The sequence below is a fragment of the Cygnus atratus genome, chromosome 10 (assembly GCF_013377495.2).
Source record: "Cygnus atratus isolate AKBS03 ecotype Queensland, Australia chromosome 10, CAtr_DNAZoo_HiC_assembly, whole genome shotgun sequence".
NCBI lineage: Eukaryota > Metazoa > Chordata > Aves > Anseriformes > Anatidae > Cygnus > Cygnus atratus.
Window position 1 is genome coordinate 7,484,271 of NC_066371.1, and position 17,694 is coordinate 7,501,964.

The 17,694-nt window shown below is 37.7% G+C and overlaps 1 protein-coding gene across 2 annotated transcripts in view; it reads right to left on the reverse strand.

Moving 5' to 3' along the window:
* Window positions 1-17,694, reverse strand: part of ATXN7 (ataxin 7) — an 81,726-nt gene that overhangs the window by 62,721 nt on the left and 1,311 nt on the right. Inside the window, exons 2-3 of one of the 2 annotated variants that reach the window (XM_035546725.2) lie at window positions 10,660-10,746; window positions 1,777-1,869 (exon numbers count right to left, since the gene is read on the reverse strand). The gene's annotated coding sequence lies outside the window, so the exon portion shown is untranslated. The remainder of the gene's footprint in view (window positions 1-1,776; window positions 1,870-10,659; window positions 10,747-17,694) is intronic. The other variant, XM_035546724.2, reaches the window with a different exon arrangement.

Consider the following 17,694-nt stretch of genomic DNA (forward strand, 5'->3'; position numbering starts at 1 on the left):
ATTACTAACATGCATTATGGTAATCTGTAGTTCACTCTCACCTCCAGTGAAATCAACCAACTTGTCCCTTTATACACAGGACTGTGATCCCTCAGGATAATAATCATGAGCAGCATGTGATAAAAACTCAATCACCAAACCATAACAGTCTATAATCCTTTTCCCACAGATCCTGGAAACAGGTCAATGTGTTTAATTTTATTTATGACTAACACTTCAAAGGGAGATGAAGGTGCTCAGAAGCGTTGGAATACATCTGCCTTAAATACTAGAAAGTGAAATTATTGTGGATACTTACTATAACCCATGTGTACCAGGGAAAAGAATAATACTGTTAGGATTAGAAAATTAACTTGAAGTATCTGTTTCTGAAGAGAAGTGGAAGCAAATAAATGTAAGTAAATCTGAGAATTGTGCATTGGGATGAGAATGCAATGGACACCCCCACAAGTTTAACTAAACTTCACGATGACTACATTGTGATATTAAAATAACATAACATTTTAGGACCCAAATGATAAATGTATGCCATAGCCACTTCTTATAAAATTTATAGCATCTGTCTTATAAAATATATTGTATCTAACGAAACATTGCAAACACTTCCTTCTTTACTTATCAAATGTGACTTAAATGCCCCTTCAATTCCATGTGCCAGAAATTGCACAACCTTGCGAACAGTACCCACAGGTAACAGTTTTATAATATTTCTCCTTCTGAAGTAGCACCTGTCTTCACATAAACTTTCCAAAAAGAATTTTCAAATGCAATATGGAAGGTTAAAAAAGGAGTTTTGGCTGAGCTGTTCAAGAGAACAGGGCAGTTTAAGAGCCACACCATGACAAACATTCCTCACTCTTCTTGAGCTCAGATTAACTCTGCCACTTAAATAAATTCTGCAGACCAGCTCCATGCTAACTGTAATGGCCCTTTCTGCTACAATCTATTTTAAAATATATTAAAAGATGATTTGCACAGCAAATATCAGTCAGACTGTAACAGACTAGATCCTCCAAGTCTATGCATAAGAAAAATGAAGACTCTGAATGAAATCTTTTCTTTCACTCTAATAAGTACACAAAATGGTGAAATGCATATGATGATATAGAGTAGAAATAAAGGCTGGGGAAACAGAGAAAGAAACAGATACTGTGTCAGTGAATTTGCAGTACCTGATCATCTGCAATACCAGCTTTTTAGCCAAAATTTCACTTTATCATCATCATTCTCTCTTTGTCAGGTATCTGTACAGTTCTTGCCTTAGTATAAAACTCTACTTTCTGAACATGTCAGACAACGGCACTGACAAAGCTGGTAGGCTGTGATTTATACCAGAGTATAACAGCCTTCAAATACCTTAAAGTACCACAGAAATGTTGAAATAGACAAAACTAATTATTTAGAAAAAGTTTATGCCTTCTAAAATATAATTAACAAATCTAAAATGTTAAATTGCCTGTATGCCAAACCTTCCTTGACCAGCTCATTTCATCTAAGCGACTGAAATGTGTCATACAACTTGATTTTATCTTAAGGTTTGACTGCTCCATGCTTGAACTCCCTTTAGATTGATTGTAAGGTCGCTTTATTTCCCACTGAAACATATATTAAACACCTGCACTTTTTTTTTTTTGTTAAAAAGTCTCCTCACTGCATCTGGTAACACTTCAGACTTGCTTTGCAGCCCTGTTAATATCCTGTTCTCCACGCTTCTCACTTCTAAAGTGCGTGAATATTATGCTTAAGGAAAATATGTGGGTAAGCATGTCACAGTACCTTGAAATTACGGTGAATCGCTGGGTTGATTTATCAATTGATCTTCATCTGTTCAGATTTTGGAAGCTTTCTCTAACTTGTATCTGATTAATTCTGAAACAAAACAAAAGGAGCACAGCAGTGAGGCATTTCAAACCTTATCTCAGTTTCATAACTCTGATTATATCTATTTAAAAGCTAATATGAAGCATTTTATCAACTCTTACAAATACAGTTCCTGCAATGGAGTTAAAACTGAAAGGTAAGCAGGGAACCGTTACACACTCTTATGTACAGAGCAGCTCTTTAAATGGCAGCCTGACATTACCAGAGAGGTATGCATTGGTTTAAATCTCAATCTTCAGCCCAGTTACTGCACTCACATCGCCGATTACTGACCAGATTTCCAAGCAGAAGGTTGTGTCTGTATCACAAGCCGGTAACACGACTGCACTGGGTTTTCTGCTCAGGATTTTTCTAGAATACAGCGTGACTCCAACAACACGAGCTCTTGGTACGCAGTCATTGACATTTTTACCCCCATGTCATAGAACGTAGATAGCTGAAAATGATCCCTCATGTAAAAGTCATTGGTGACTATTACTCTATAACTGATGCAGAGTTTAATAAAAATTAGGAAGATAAATGAACTGAGGCCCTTCCTACAAGAGGAACTTCCATCATCGCAAGCTCAGGGTTTTTAAATCCTTTCATTTAATGCTTGTAAACTTACCGTTTACATAAATTTAAGCACAGTTTGCTTTGGGTTACATAAATCAATGTCCAATTGGTTAAAGCTAAACCAAAGCCCAGTTAAAACTTAAAAATTATTTTCATCCATCCTCGTGCATGGGTTATATAGAAGATCAAATAATTGATTTTTGTAAGTGTTTTGAAATTAAACTAGCAACTTTTTTTCATCTTCTGAGAAGTCATGAAGTTAGCTATAAATAAGCCAATCTAGTGCTGGGGACGCACGACACTTCAGAGAGAACTATTTTTTTCCCCTCCAAGGATTAAAGTCCAGACAAGAGGAATGCAGTCCAAGAGGGCATCCAAGCCACCCCACAGGCTGGAGGGCTCTGCCCCAACAGAAGGTGCAGAAGGGAGCTTTCCTTGGCTTCTGCTGCTTCTCTGGAAAGCCGTCTGCAAACCGAGTGCATGCTTTTAAATTCTTTTTATGCAGCGAGGATAAAACCCTCTTTTCCTTTCAAACTGCAATTTACCAGCTGACGCTGCTTTGACTGAGATCACCTACAGATATATTTGCTATTTCTAACCTTTACTAAGGTTTACCCTGCTCAGTGAGGCACTTGATCCTAGGAAGCACATCAGAGCTTAATGATATTTTAGTTATTCAATGAAATAAAATAAAAATCTTGTCTTCAGTGGACAACACTTGACAGCAACTACAGCATTATTTCTCCCTCTCCTCTGCATAGTTCTGCTTTATGGTTAATAGGACTCGAGGTAACTGATCATTAACAAATTTCTATGCCAGTAGATCTCTCAGAAATTTTATTGCCTTTTTAGGCATACAACTCTCATTGAATAATACAATATTAAAAGTTTCTCTTCAACTCTTGCTGCTGCTCATTGGGAAAGGAAATGTAGTGTTTGGCAAAAGTCTTTTTTTCCTCTTTGTCTGTTTAGGACATGAAGACTGAATTCATACAGACCATCCTCTTTACAGATCATTCAGTGCTTAGCCTCAGAGCCTCAATCCCTTCAAGCATATCATCTCCCTGCTGTGAAGGTAACTCACTCCTTCATCTCTACCCTAATTTCTTCAGGGGATACAGGAGCTCTGCATGCAAAATGCCTTTTCTTTTATCCTGATTTAAATGATACTAGTTGGATAAAAGGCAAATTCCATTGCTTCACACAAAAATGAAAACAAAAAACTACCTATAAAACAAAATGCTTTCCAAAGACTTAAATATCTAGGAATTGGGCAATAAGTAAGTGGTAAGTACAAACAATGAATCAGATGAGGGTGAAGGAAGGAACAGTAAAATTTTTATTCCTATATACAAGGGAACAGAGTATACTATGTCACCACCTGTGAATTTTGCTGTAGGGATTACATCTGGAGTCGAGTTTGAAGGAAGTTAACAGAGTAAATTTCAAAAGAACAAAGTGACAGCTTAACGACTCTTTAAAGAGAGCTCTTTCTCTGGATAATAGGTGGCAAAGACCAGGAATGATTCTTACTGAGGATTTACAGCAGGTCAATTACAACCACAACTGTCAGCAAAGAGTATTGTAAGGAAGAGATCAGATGATTGAGAATAAGGCACGAGGAGCTCACTCTCCAGAAGGCAGGCACTTCGGTGCACTGGGAAAGGGAGAGCTGGCTGAAGGATGAAAAGATGACAAAAACAGTCAAAGTGGCAATCCAAGAAAATGAAAAAAAAAAAGAAAAAAAGGCATTTTCAAACCAATGAAGCAGACTTAGTGTATATGACTAAATATCAAAGAAATCTGGTTGCGATTGCTACTTACTACTATGCGATACAGGAAACCACAATCGAGCAGAGCAAAAGCTATGTCCCAGCCAAAACTGTATCTACATAGGCATACATAATTAGTCATGATGACTAATGAATATTATCCATTTAAGGGGAAATATATTTACATGAAAATTGCAATTGCAAAATAAACACAGGAAATGCAAATGTACGTGATAAAGCATCCCTGACTATTGAAAGTATCAAAACAAATGCCTCAATTATCCAAACTCCATTAACTCCTTTTCAGATGGCATGTCAGAAACATGTAACAGAGCACATACGTGAGTTTTGGAGCACTCTTTCTCCTTTGTTAGGTACAAAATATATAAACATTTGAGATAAAATACAATATCTACATTTATGTACACAAAGATTTAGATATGTTAAGTATAATCATTGCAAAATTGGGCTTTATTTTGACATATTATGATTATGGGCATAACCTAATGAGGTCTTATTCTGCCCCTTAGAAAAATGGGCTGGGGAGGTCTGTGTTGAAAGAACACGAGATGGCCTGGACGAGGCTATGGGCTGCCATTATGGCTAGCGAGTAGCTCAAGAGTAAAACTGAGCAATTCTGAGGTTGATCTCATTTGTGCTGGAGGTTGGCTCCTGACCTGCCCATTACAGAGTATCAGTGGGTCAAAGATGATAAAAGAACTATAAACACTACCAATTACATACCTGGTCCTCCTACATCCCTTAGGAGATGCAACTCTTTACATCTTTACAGATTCCAAAAAAAGTACCAGTTACATCTTTTAAATAGAGACTAGGTACCAAACTTCTGTAAATACCAATTAGAAAGTTGCAGCCTCTCAAGACTTCATAATTAGTATGTATGCAAATATTAAATATTTTGCACAAGTACTTAAATATTTCCTCTGTATTTATAAAAACACAAATGTAACAGAATACCCAGCGCAAAAACACAGTAATAATGCACGGTTACTCTAAAACTGTGTCAAACGTGTATAGGTATCTTCGTAGATAATGAGAAGGGTCAATTAAGATACTAGTTACTTAAGTTTATTTAATAACTAATACCTTAGTCAAAGGAGAAGTAACAATGCCCTTGGAACAATTTACACTAAACTGATAAAAACTGCAAAATAATTGCGCACAGCAAAGTGTACTTGAGCTATCTAAAATTTGACTAGTGTCATTTTCCTTTGCCTAATTACAACAGAAAAAAAGATTAGCATTCATTATTTCCCTTGGCAACTCATCACTTATTTTAGTTTTATCTTGCAACAATTTTTCTTTTAACTTAGAAGTTTTCTTCAGTGGTACGATTAACAAAGTCATAAGAAGCCTTTGCATACTGCACTTCAACTGTGGAAAAGCAACCACACAAAGCATAGAACAGAGAGGCTAAAAAGTATTTGGTTTCAGAAATAAAAATATTCTATAAGCAGGTATCTTGTCTTCCATTTCAAAGTACCTACTTCCTCCACTGTGATTTATGTCACCATTCGAAAGCTCAATCTATAAAACACATTAGCTTACTGCAGCAAACTAAGGTAAATAATGACAGTTGAAATTGTATTTATATGTTTCTTTAAAAAGTGTATTTGTATACACTTGTAGAGAAGAAAAAGGTATGTTCTATGTTTTGTATTTTATGGAATAGGAACATTTCATACCAATTACAACTTGTATTACATCAGAAACACAAGCAACAAAAGACTGGTAGCAAGCAAAAAAGATACCGGACATCAGAATTTTCCATTTTTCTAAAAATAAATGAAACCTTGATTAGCTCATTTAAAAGCATTCACAGAGTAAGACAACAGTGTTAAAAAGGATGCACAAACATATAATATAAACAGATATTATTCAAGACAGAAAGGCACAGCTAATCAAGACAATGCAGAGTACACGATTAACATGATTTGCAAAATTTATTACTGAGCTCCCCTGTTAAATGTGATATTATTCAAACTACACAGTCATGGTTATTGCAGATTAAAGATTACAAATTAGCTCCTCATGTATATCATTATTGTGAGTGGTTGCATTTTATCTGTCTAATTTTATATTACTGCAGGCAGATGAAAGTCATCTTAAAATCTGACTCATAATTTAGGTACCATACCACTAACCTGGGCAGAGACGTTGGTTCCTACTCGGGCACAACACCATTCTCAATGTAAACAAAGGACACCGGCATGCACCCGGGGCTAAGGATGTCAGCATTTTTCAAACACCTTTCTGACTGTTCCATTTTATGGTGATGCAATATGACCTACATTTTCAATGGCCAAAGAGAGACAGAGAGATAGAAAGGGAGGAGATAGAGAAAAGAAAGACAGAGAGACCTTTTCTGTCCTTATCCTCCATTAACTAAAGCTTTAGCTGTCCCTCATGAGGACGGTAATGGACAAGAATAAAAGCAGAATAGCATCACAGTAGATTCTGAGTGAGAAGCTGAAGGATACAGTAGCATAAGAAACAGCAAGATTTTTTTCTTCCACATTCCTGTGAACAAGTAAATAGCAACACCCTCAATAGGAAAGAACAGCAGGATCAGTAATTTTATTACAGATTGCCAGTATAAAGCTGTCTGTAATGCAGATGCTTATTTTGCCACCTTATATTTCCCATCATGTTCATAACACTTCATTTTTATGTATTCATTTTAGATATCAAAATGAAAGACAAAATAATACGCATCGTTATCATAATTTTTACAGAGAAATCGAGGAAGAGAGAATGATTTGCCACAGTTACCAGGCCCAGCGCAGGGTTGGGAACAGAAAGCATCACTCTTCATTATCTCTGTACTGTGCAATCTATTAGGAACTGTGATACCTGTCATACTAACATATAATCTTGACATAATTCCAAAATTATCTCTATCATGTCTCTCCTGCATATGATCCTCACACAAAAAAACGTACTGGATTACTGCTAACTCTCAGAAAGCTTTCTTTTACAAATGATAAACCACATTTGTCAAGCTGTCTCTGGAAATGCACTTGACTGTGAACTGCAAAGCCTGTCATAGAGTTCCAATGGTATTTTTCGATATAAGAATGTAAAAGTAAAGACCTAATTGCAGCTTTAGTTGCTTTTTCATTTTTCTGCAACTAAATCACCTTTCCTTTCAAAAACTGGTATTTTTCCAGGGTTAAACTAGTATGTTAAAAAATTAAGGCTTGTTGATAGGACTATAGTAAGCAAAAATCAAGATACTTTGTTTTTCAGCTACTGTTTTTAATGCAAGTACTGTCTTGCAGAACATTTGCCAAGTGCTTACAGCATCACAGCCCCTTTACTAATGCCGGTATACGTACATATACACAATATAGCAGTAAATCATTTTCTTATTATTGAGACTGAAGGCCAAAATTTGATCTTAAGTATACCTCTGTAAATCCAGAATGACTCCAGTGCGTTCCAAAGAGTTTCTTGGGATTTGCACATACGTAAAGAAGCCTGTAATTTGGCACTGAGTTTGAAACCAGACATCAATAAAATTTATAGATTAATTCCTGCTTTTGACCTGTATTTATTATAACAATAGCTTCCTTATCAAACAGTATTCATCTCCTGAAATGCAATCATCCCTACACAGTGAGTACTGACAAATTGCTGTTCCTTTGCTTGAGTGCTGCTGCCTTTTATAACTGCAGTGTTACATCCAACTGGTTAGGCAGGCAAACAGCACCCAGATAAAGAAAAGGAAAGAAAAAAATTGAAGCCTATCCTAATACAAAAGGAAGAAAGAGTCAAGAGACGGAGTGCTAACAGGAATGAAAGAAATGGATTACCTGTAAAAGAATGGGAGGGAGATTAGACATTAAGAGGAGAGGCTGGACATTGCAAAAGGAGGATGGGGGACAGGGTTGAGGTGGAAAATGATGTCTGAATCAAGAAGAGAACTACTTCTTACATGACACGTGCCCATAAGACTGTGAAGAAATCCTCGATGATTAAAATCAGATTACAATCACACATTCCTCCATTCCTGTTATCCCTGGTTGCAGCTTGTTCAACCTATCTCACGCTCTGAAATGGAATTTAGCGGGAGACAAGTATTCCTCCCATTACAAACACAAATCTGCTCCTGTTAATGTAGAACAAGAGTCTTGCGGATCTAAAAAGAAAGTCACTTCACTATTTTCAGTGTTACTAAAGCTCTCTTTTGTGAATGTTTCACTGCACCGCTTTCTCAGTTACTCTTATTCAATGCTGCCTTTTTTTTTTCTTTTTTCATAGCATCTCTGTTTCAGTCCAGAAGGGAGAAAAGCTGAGGTGACACTTTTATTGCTGCCCAACACCATAAAAATTCCAAGTAGAGAAGCCAGCCAGTGCGGAGATTAGCAGGGTTCAAGCCAAACCACCCAAAGTGATCCTTCCCTTCTGCCTACCAGTGACTGCCATCTAGAGTCAGAGACACCAGCTCACAAGAGAGGAAAAAAATGTTACAGCAATGAGAGAAATGTTAATCCCAACCACTCAAAAAAGCAGTAATTCATAATTTAGAAATTTACAACTACCTTAAAAAATTACTTGAGGTTCTCTTCTTAATGGCTAATTTGAATCTGGCTGATTCATTCTGGCTAACGAGCATTTGGTCCATGTCTCCCAGCTTTTCTTTTTAAACATGAAAAGGCAATTTCCTTTTGTTATAAACACTGAAGTTGTGTATGTGGAGAAAATATATATGAAATAGCATGAGAAAATATATATGAAATAGCACTACACCGCTTTTCAAGTAAAACCTGTGTTTTGGACTGTTCGCTCATACTAAGAATCTGAATATGAAATTTCATCCTCAGGCGAAGATGCAAGTCGATACATACCTTTATAAGACTACCTGTGTAAAAACACTGACAAAAACGTTAACATTGATTCCATTACAGATACTAATGACATTAAAATGTCTTCCTAGTACATTAAGCTTAATTTTAAAACCTTGTTTCATTTTTAAGAAATATATTCATATTGACCCCAACATACTAATGGCTTAAATGCCTACGAAAGCCCACTTAAGCCGATAGGATTTCTTACATAGTGTACAGACTTTTTATTATACGGTATAAAAAATAAAGCCCCCACTTTGCAATGCTCTGCAATAAATTTGTCTTCTCACTCTCTCAGTCTCTAAGTCTCCTTTAAACTAAGGAATTACATTCTTTTGGCACTTCTTTACATGCCACATTTTTCAACTCTTTAAGCAATTTCACTGGCATCTCCACACTTCCTCTTTCCTAATTTCATTCAACACAGACCCTGGTCTCCTGCAAGTGTGTAGTTAATTAATACTTAATTTCAAAACTGAAGGAGATTGACCAGCCTGATTTTCATAAACTCAGGATCCTTAATAATTTATGTGGGTTTTTTTTTGTTGTTTTTTTTTTTTGTCTACCAAAGTTTAGGAAACTCAGCTGGAACACAATAGGCACTCCTTCCATATGTGGTATCCATACTTATAAATAAACCTAGCAGAAGTATATGTGATATTCCTATCACTTAAAAACTCAAGTCATGTTCCCAAGATAATAAAATGTCATTATTATGGTGTGAGCTCAAATAGAAAAAGGAAGTTGGCCCCACTGCCCAGCAGCAGAACTATGCACATTCCTGTTGACATCACAGATGGTGCACAAAGAAGAGCTGGTGAAGCACTAGAAACCTAGAAAGCTGCTTGCCAAATGGGAAGAAAAATAAAAAGCCAAAAATTAAACTGAAAGCTTCAAAGTAGATCTTTGAAAAATGTAACCACATTGTATTTTTGTACACAAACTCCCAATAGTTACAGTTTCTAGCTTTTGAAGCATTTGTAGTCCTAAAGCATATTCTACTCTTTAAGCTTTCAGTTCTCCAATAACACCAGACAACTGTATCAAAGTGTTAATGCTCCTCCTAATACAGAGGCTTGTCTGGGAAGACCTTTCACTGGACATCAGATGATTTCGGGCAAAAGAAATAATGGAATTTCAAATGACACTTTCCTTCTTTCTCAACTACAAGGACAATGGAGCCTAGCAAGGTTTGGGCCCCGCCAACAACTGGATTAGCAGAAATCATTCCTCTTTAACTACAGTGACACGTAGTTAATATTTTTTTTTCCTATTTCTGTAGCTTTGTCAAAGTAAAAATCACATTTTGATATGAATTACTGTAATGTTGTCTGCAACCACAAGAAACAGTCCTTACCCATACCTACTAGAAGCTGTCCTGTGCTAGGGCTGGTCATTATTTATCTTTCCCCAAGCAATGACAGCTGCTTAAAAGGTAGGACCTGCACAGAAGCCAAGGAGAACAACTGCTTAGTGAGGGAGGCCTCTCTGAAGGAGTAACACCTCTCGCAGCACCCATCTCCACGGAAAAGCAGCAAGCACCAGCAGCAAGAGAGATCCAGAACAGCGGTCATACTCACTGATGCAAGCAGAAAGAGAAGAAAACGTAGGCTGCAAAATGGCTGTCTTAGAGTTGCAATCTCTGTGCCAAATTTAGGAGGCCAGTCCTAGAAAGACATGATGGGGAACAGACTCTATAAAGAGGCAATTACAAACACAGAAGATTCAGCATGAATAATCCAGTCATTAGGAAACTCAATACCGGTATTGCTACCGTACTACAAGTCTATGCCAACGCTTGAGATCACTGGTGGCATACGCCTGCTCCTCCAAAATAAGTAACCATCATGCTTTACTGTACCAGTTTAAAGGGAAAAATCAATCAAAAGTCTTACACACTTGGGGCCAAAAATATTACATACAGTGAAAACATTTTATTGTCGACGTTTTCAAAGATAAAGCCTATCTTGAAATGTAAACACCACGCAGCCCTGTACTATTATTATCATGACACACAGGATGCAGCTCATGGTGTTAATAATTCATCCAAAAGAAAAGTACAACCTCAGCAGTTTAAGTTATGTGCAATTAAAAAAAAAAGGAGCTAATTCCAGAATTAGGGCTTAATGTTTGCTTGTTTTAAAAAAAGCTAGTCATTTACCTTAGTACTGTGTAAAAATCCCACCGAAATCACTTCGATGCCTCTCACTAGTACAGTTCAAAATAAGTTCAAGAGCTTGCAAGACCAGGACAGATTTCTTTAACATAAACATTTGAAAATAGCAGCTCTTGAGCTACTTCCTTCCATGTGTTTGATGACATTTTATCTACAGTTACAGCTAGTTGCTCCTGTTTGTACAAGTCTTTCACGTAACAGTAGGAAAGAAAAGCTTTTCTAGAAACTGGACTGTAAATACCCTCCTATTCCAATCCTGGCAAAGCAGCTGCAGCTCAAGTACAATTTGGTTTTTTCTTTCTTTTTTTTTTTTTTTTATTTAAATTAAATTTCAAACTCCTTACATCATGTAAAAAAAAATCCCGTATGTTTTATTTTAATATGCATATGCACAAGTTTATTTTAGAATATTATATTGTTCAAAACTGTTCTAACTTTACATAAACACACACACCAAAAACCACAAGCAGATCTCAAAAATGAAAAAAAAAACAACAAGCGATAAATAAACCTAACTGCCAAAGCAATATTGGAATGAAACTGAAGTGAAAATATTTACAATGAACCACAAAATCACAGGTGCGTACTTGTAGTTATTAGTAGCATGGCTTTGTTCTACCTTCAACTCTTAGAAGCCAATCTTCATTCATTTAAGTAGTAAAATCCAATTTATCTGCCACTTTTCTTTTATTAGATCATTTCTATCCACATATAATCAACATGTACATTTTTATCTTAATAAATGCAAAAGGCAGAGGACCAGAAAGAATCCCTCATGGGTTTCACACATTCTACAGTAATGTTTTGCAAAACAAAACCAAAACATAATGCTTGTTTACACCAAGTCTCTACTAAAACATTATTACAACACAAGTTGGACTGGGTGTTTTGTAAATCCTAAAGAGAAATAACATTTGGGGCTGAACGTATTGACTTTCATATGAATTTGTTTGCATACACGGTTACTTTCATAGCCACACGTATAACCACTTCGTATCTCAACTGCAAATTTGCAATACATCAAAATATGTCCATATGTATACATACACCATCTATATAATGTATGTTATGTCCAATGCCTCCTTTGTCAATAAGTTTGAAACTAATTTTTCTATTTACCTTTTGCAACTCCCTGAAATAGTTTTTGAAGCAGATTTTTCCCCACACGGTGTTTTTTTCAGTTTGCCTGTACTTTTCAAGTCCAAATTCTATTCCTGCTTGCACATAAAATTTGGAAGTTGCCACAAAGGCACTCGTATACCTTTGAACAGAATCTGATCTTCAGTCTGAAAGTGATCTTTCATGCCATGCCATGCTTGCATGTTTTGCTCTTGCACTTCTGAAACCACTGGTTTGCTTTTATGGACTATTTCCTTAAAAGCTTCGGTCCTGAGTCGTCTCATAACTATGTGCTGGGCTACAGAGCCGTGTTCACTCCGACTTTCCAACAGCAACACCACCTTATACTAGTCAACAGCCCGGTGATTACAAAATTCACTCTGATGGAAAGAATTAGGGGCATTAATCCCCTCTGGATGGAGGATGGCCGGGTTGAAGTCTCCCACACATGTGGCGAGCGTTGTAGCGGCTAACAGCCCCGCTAATGACAAAAAGGGAACCAGAACCATTACCACCTCCTGGGTTTTGAAAGCAAAGATTGACCTTTACTCCTTGTTTGAAAGGAAGAGCTTATGATCCTAATTTCAAGAGAGCGTGAATCCAAAACGCTCCCTGGAGGAAGGTGCTTAGCTCTGGAAATAGGCAGGATTTAAGCACATTCCTACTTCAGCTACTGTGCAGAAAATGTGCAGATTCATCAGCTCCTTCAAGCTGCTTCAGCTGGTATAATTCTAATGAAATACCAGAAAATCCTAAGGCATTCGTCTCTCCCCGTTCTCGTGGTAACACCACCCGTCTGGCCCCAGCTAGACCGAGTCTTGCCTTTGGTACACCCAGCTGGAGCAGAGCGAGGAGCTGCCCTCACCGCATCTCCCCATCTGGGGTGCGGAGTCTCTGCTGGAGAAGACCACTCATCTTCTCCACGTACATCTCCTGAAATACTGGTGTAAACCATTTGTCTTCACGGCAACTGAAGCAGTATTTTAGAAGCAACACTTGGCCCACTCACAAAAGAAAACTAGACAGAGGAGAGCATGCCTTCTCCCTAAGAAGGCCTCAACCTCTCTTTGCAGTTTTACCCTGCTCCCGGTCACTCTTGGTAGGGTAACAATGCTCAGGAACAAAGCACGGTGTTATCACTCGACGTGTGACGTATGAAAAGCATAAAGATGAGCAGGCATCACCAAAGCGTGTGACCGTGCCTCTGTTTCACTGCTCAGAGCCAGAAATCAGGGTATGAGCACATGTTCCGGTGTATCATGTGTTACGGGAACCGTAAATTGTAGCTGCTCTCAAACTGACAGAGTTACTCTATTAAAAGAAAATACACTTTAAACAATAAAACGATCCAAAGCAAAATAGAAAGCCATTCTAAAACCAGAACCATACGTTTACCAATATAGACCTGATACTCTCTTTCTCCATGTTCTGAGACAAAAATGCTTCTTCCAACACCTTTCCACAGCACAGGGTCTTACTTTGCCAAGCTCAAAGCCTTGTAAAAATGTCTAGGTGTTCTCTCACAGATCTGCCTGCTTCTAAAAAGAAAAGAAAAATGGAACAAGCAAGAAAACCAAACCGAGCACCTTCTAGAAACTTGAGGGGCTGACTCAGAAGCTGCGCAATAGCTCTGATTCAGCTCTCCTGGCGAGTCTGGGCACCGCGATGCTCATGACGCCACCGCTCGCAGGTCGGGCACGAGCTGCTTGCCACAGGAGGAAACTTTCCGAGGCTTTTCCTCGGAAGCTTTTTGCAAAATTTCCTCAGGAGCACTAACAGTTATTTATTTAGATGTCACAGGAGTAAATATGGGATTCGCAACCCGCTGGTTGTTCATCCCGTGTTTAAAGGCGCAGTTAAATACAAACGTTTACCATCTGGGCCAGTGCCAACAAGGACAATTCTGCTTCTTAGGCAGTGGTAAAACCTCTTTCAACGCCCACCTCCTCCTCTGAAAACTCTGCAATGCCACCGAATATTTCAGGGCACAACGTGAATGCCACCAAGTCCGTCAGTTGATGGATTGGGGAAGGGAAAAACGATGATGCGCTCTTTTTTATATAAATAAATAAATAAATAAAATAAAGGCCAGACTAAAACATCCTGTCAACAAAGAGGCTACTAGATAAGTGACTAAACCTGTCAAAACAGCTCCAAAAGCATAAATAGCTGCTTCCTTACGAAATCCATGAAACACGAAGTGCCACCCTAAAATCCTGAGTCATTTTAAACCAGGCACAGCGCAGAACCTCCTCTGCATCGCACAGGCAGCCGAAAGCTCTCCCGTTAATCATTTTCAGGTTAAAAGCAAAACCTAACCATCCAAGACAACTTGTTGCAGTTTCACAATACTTCGACATCCACGAGCCACCTGTTACAAACGCCCTGACGTCCTTACCAGGTAGGAGCCTATCGAGTTCCCAGTAGCAGCATCGCGACCCAGCGTGCCACCCCTGAGCTTTGACAATTCCACTGCCACAACTAAAGCACCTTTTGATACGCGTGCGAGGAATGCTTTCATCTGCCGGCAGCATCCCCGCACCTGCAAGCTCTGCTTTCCACACTGAATACCTAAATTTCCAGTATCGCGTAGTTTTGAGTTTGACGAGTTTTACTAAATTAGTGACAGATCACCTTAAAACGTACAATAATTGATCTTCGAGCTTCATAAATGTTCAGTAGGATCCAGATACGAAGTGCTGGAAGTGGTTAGATAATTCCTGCTAAGACCTCTGACAAAGGGCAGTACCAGAATGCCACCTGCGGAAGCCACGTTCCCCAAGACACGGGGCCTTTCCTCAGGAAAAAGTTACTGTAAAGGACCATGCAGCACACTGGTTTTTCACAAAACGACTAAGAGAAATTTTGTTCCCCCCAATAAGCCTTCATGAGAAAAGCAGCAGTAGTAATGAAATGTTTCTAACGCACAAAATATTTTCAGGACTTGTATTTTGCAAAGTGCTTCTGTCAAAAATTCGGGGATTTTACGTGTTTCTTTCAGTAACAAAGTGAAAAATAAGAAATAAAATAAGAAAGCAAAACAAGGGCAAAAAAACATAGCCACAACTTGTGCTTACATTATTATCCGATAGAAGGCTGGTTTTTAAAGGAAAGTGTTAACAATACATTTAATCAATCTTGGTAACACAGGCAGCAGACGGCACAATTGATTTCTGTTCAGACAACAAAATGTAGCATTTTTTAATTATTGCTATTGTCGCTACAATTGCGATAAGCATTTTTACTCTCCCTTCTCTTGTTATGTTGTAATTCTCTGAAAATGTGCTAGCTCTGCAGAAACACAAGGGTCCATGTTAGGAAAGCTTTTCACAAGGCTAAGAACCACACTGTTTAGTGTCTAAAAAAAATATATAAAAAAAAAACTACTATTTTTTTCCTCCAATCACTGGATTGAAAAAATTCAGCTCTATCTGCCAAAAGTGAATATTTTAATATCTGCAGAACTAGGCAGCAAGCGTCTAAGAATTTTTACGGACCGGGATGACAAGCACTGAAAACACTGCTGCTGATTTTCAGTAAGTACTGAGGCTAAAGAAGCCAAAGACGATAGCAAAGAAAACACAGCACTAATTTTAAGACAAGAAAAGAGGGTGACACCAGGAGGTTAGCTTGACAGCTGTCTTGCACAAAATCATGGAACACAATCAACAAAGAAATAAAGGACGGTGGTAAAAAGTAACGCTAAACATAGGCTTACAGAAAATAGGTCTCACTAAATAAAGTCGGTGTGGCATTCTGACAAGAATATAGGTTGGACTGGATAAAAATACCTCGTAGTTTCTGACCTACTATACTTAGATCTCTGTAAGATTTAGTGCCACACAAGTCTGATTTAGAAGTTATTCAACACGAAGAAAACCTGGAACCTAAAACCACCTCATAAATTATTAGGGTGGCTTAGGAAAAATATTTTAAATCCACCTCATCAATAGTTAAAGCTGTTTTCATAGCTCTAAAAATCATAGCTCATTATACCCTTGAATATTATGAAAAGCTTCTTCCCCTTTAACTTTTTCTGCAGTTGGAAAATACGTATATACACGTAGTATATATAAAGGGGGAGAAGTTATATAGGTAATTTAAACTTTATGAAATAAGTTCAGAGATTTTTTTCAAGAAAGAAAACTCAACATTAACAGATTTCCTCAATTAAAACAAAATAAATCAGGCGTACTTAAAAGCCATTTTTCAAGGAAAAAAAAAAAGGGTAATGATGAAAAATCTGAGCCGGTTCCACACACGTGTAACATCTTGCAGTGCTAAACTTACCTAGCTTATACTTCTTGTATCCAGAGTCACCTGGAAACGTTACAGAGGATCAATTCACACTTTTGACAAGGACAGGTGCGTAACAAATTATTATTTATAAGCTGCTTCAAGGTCTTACCATATGGCACACGTAAAGGAATTCAAGGAAAAAGGAAAAACTACTTCACATTTAGCTTGGCTGAAAGCTTGCACACACAGGTACTTATTCCAAATGACCTGGCATGGAGGAAGGTGCTATATACCCTGCACAAGACATTTTTTCCTACTGCATCAGTCTGCAACACTGATTCCTTAAGACCCAGAACAGAGAATTTCCAAGAATTTTGTAATCAGTGATATGAATGATGACAAGAATGGCATAAAAGTAATTCAGTATTATTAACTAATTATACGGACTGCTACGTTCTAAATTAGTTACTCAAGGAATTTGTCATTGTGGAGGGTTTGATAAGACTACCTGACCAACACTGGAATGACAGACAAAAAGCGAGAAAAGATTATATTGGATTAAATGACAGAAAATAACACAAAAGTATTCTAACTTTACTAAAGAAATAATTGTGGATTCTCCCCTACAATACTCTCCAGTTCTGATCAACTTCTTGTGCCAGTAGAAATGGAAAGAGCACAGAGAAGGGCAAGAAGAATATTAAGACTTCATAAGACTGGGATGCTTCAAGATGTTGAAGATCCTAGTTCCAAGAGGCAATCAATGGGTAAAGAGGGAAAGGCAGCAACAAACCGCACTGTATAAATCCTGTGTACAGGAGTTCACCTAGGCCTTCTTTTCACCCTGTGCCAGAATATGAGGGCTGTATCAGACGGACCAATGTCTTAGGAAAAACAAAGGGTTTTGTCAAACCAGGTATATTAAATGGCAACAAACAAAGAAAAGAACTTCTTTTTAACAGTACATAAAAAGCTCACGTATGCATGGTCCATTCTTTGGCCCAAACTTTGTATAACTGAATAGAGAGCCAGATTTTCACATAAAATTGTATCACTCACAAATCATATATTGAGTAATACA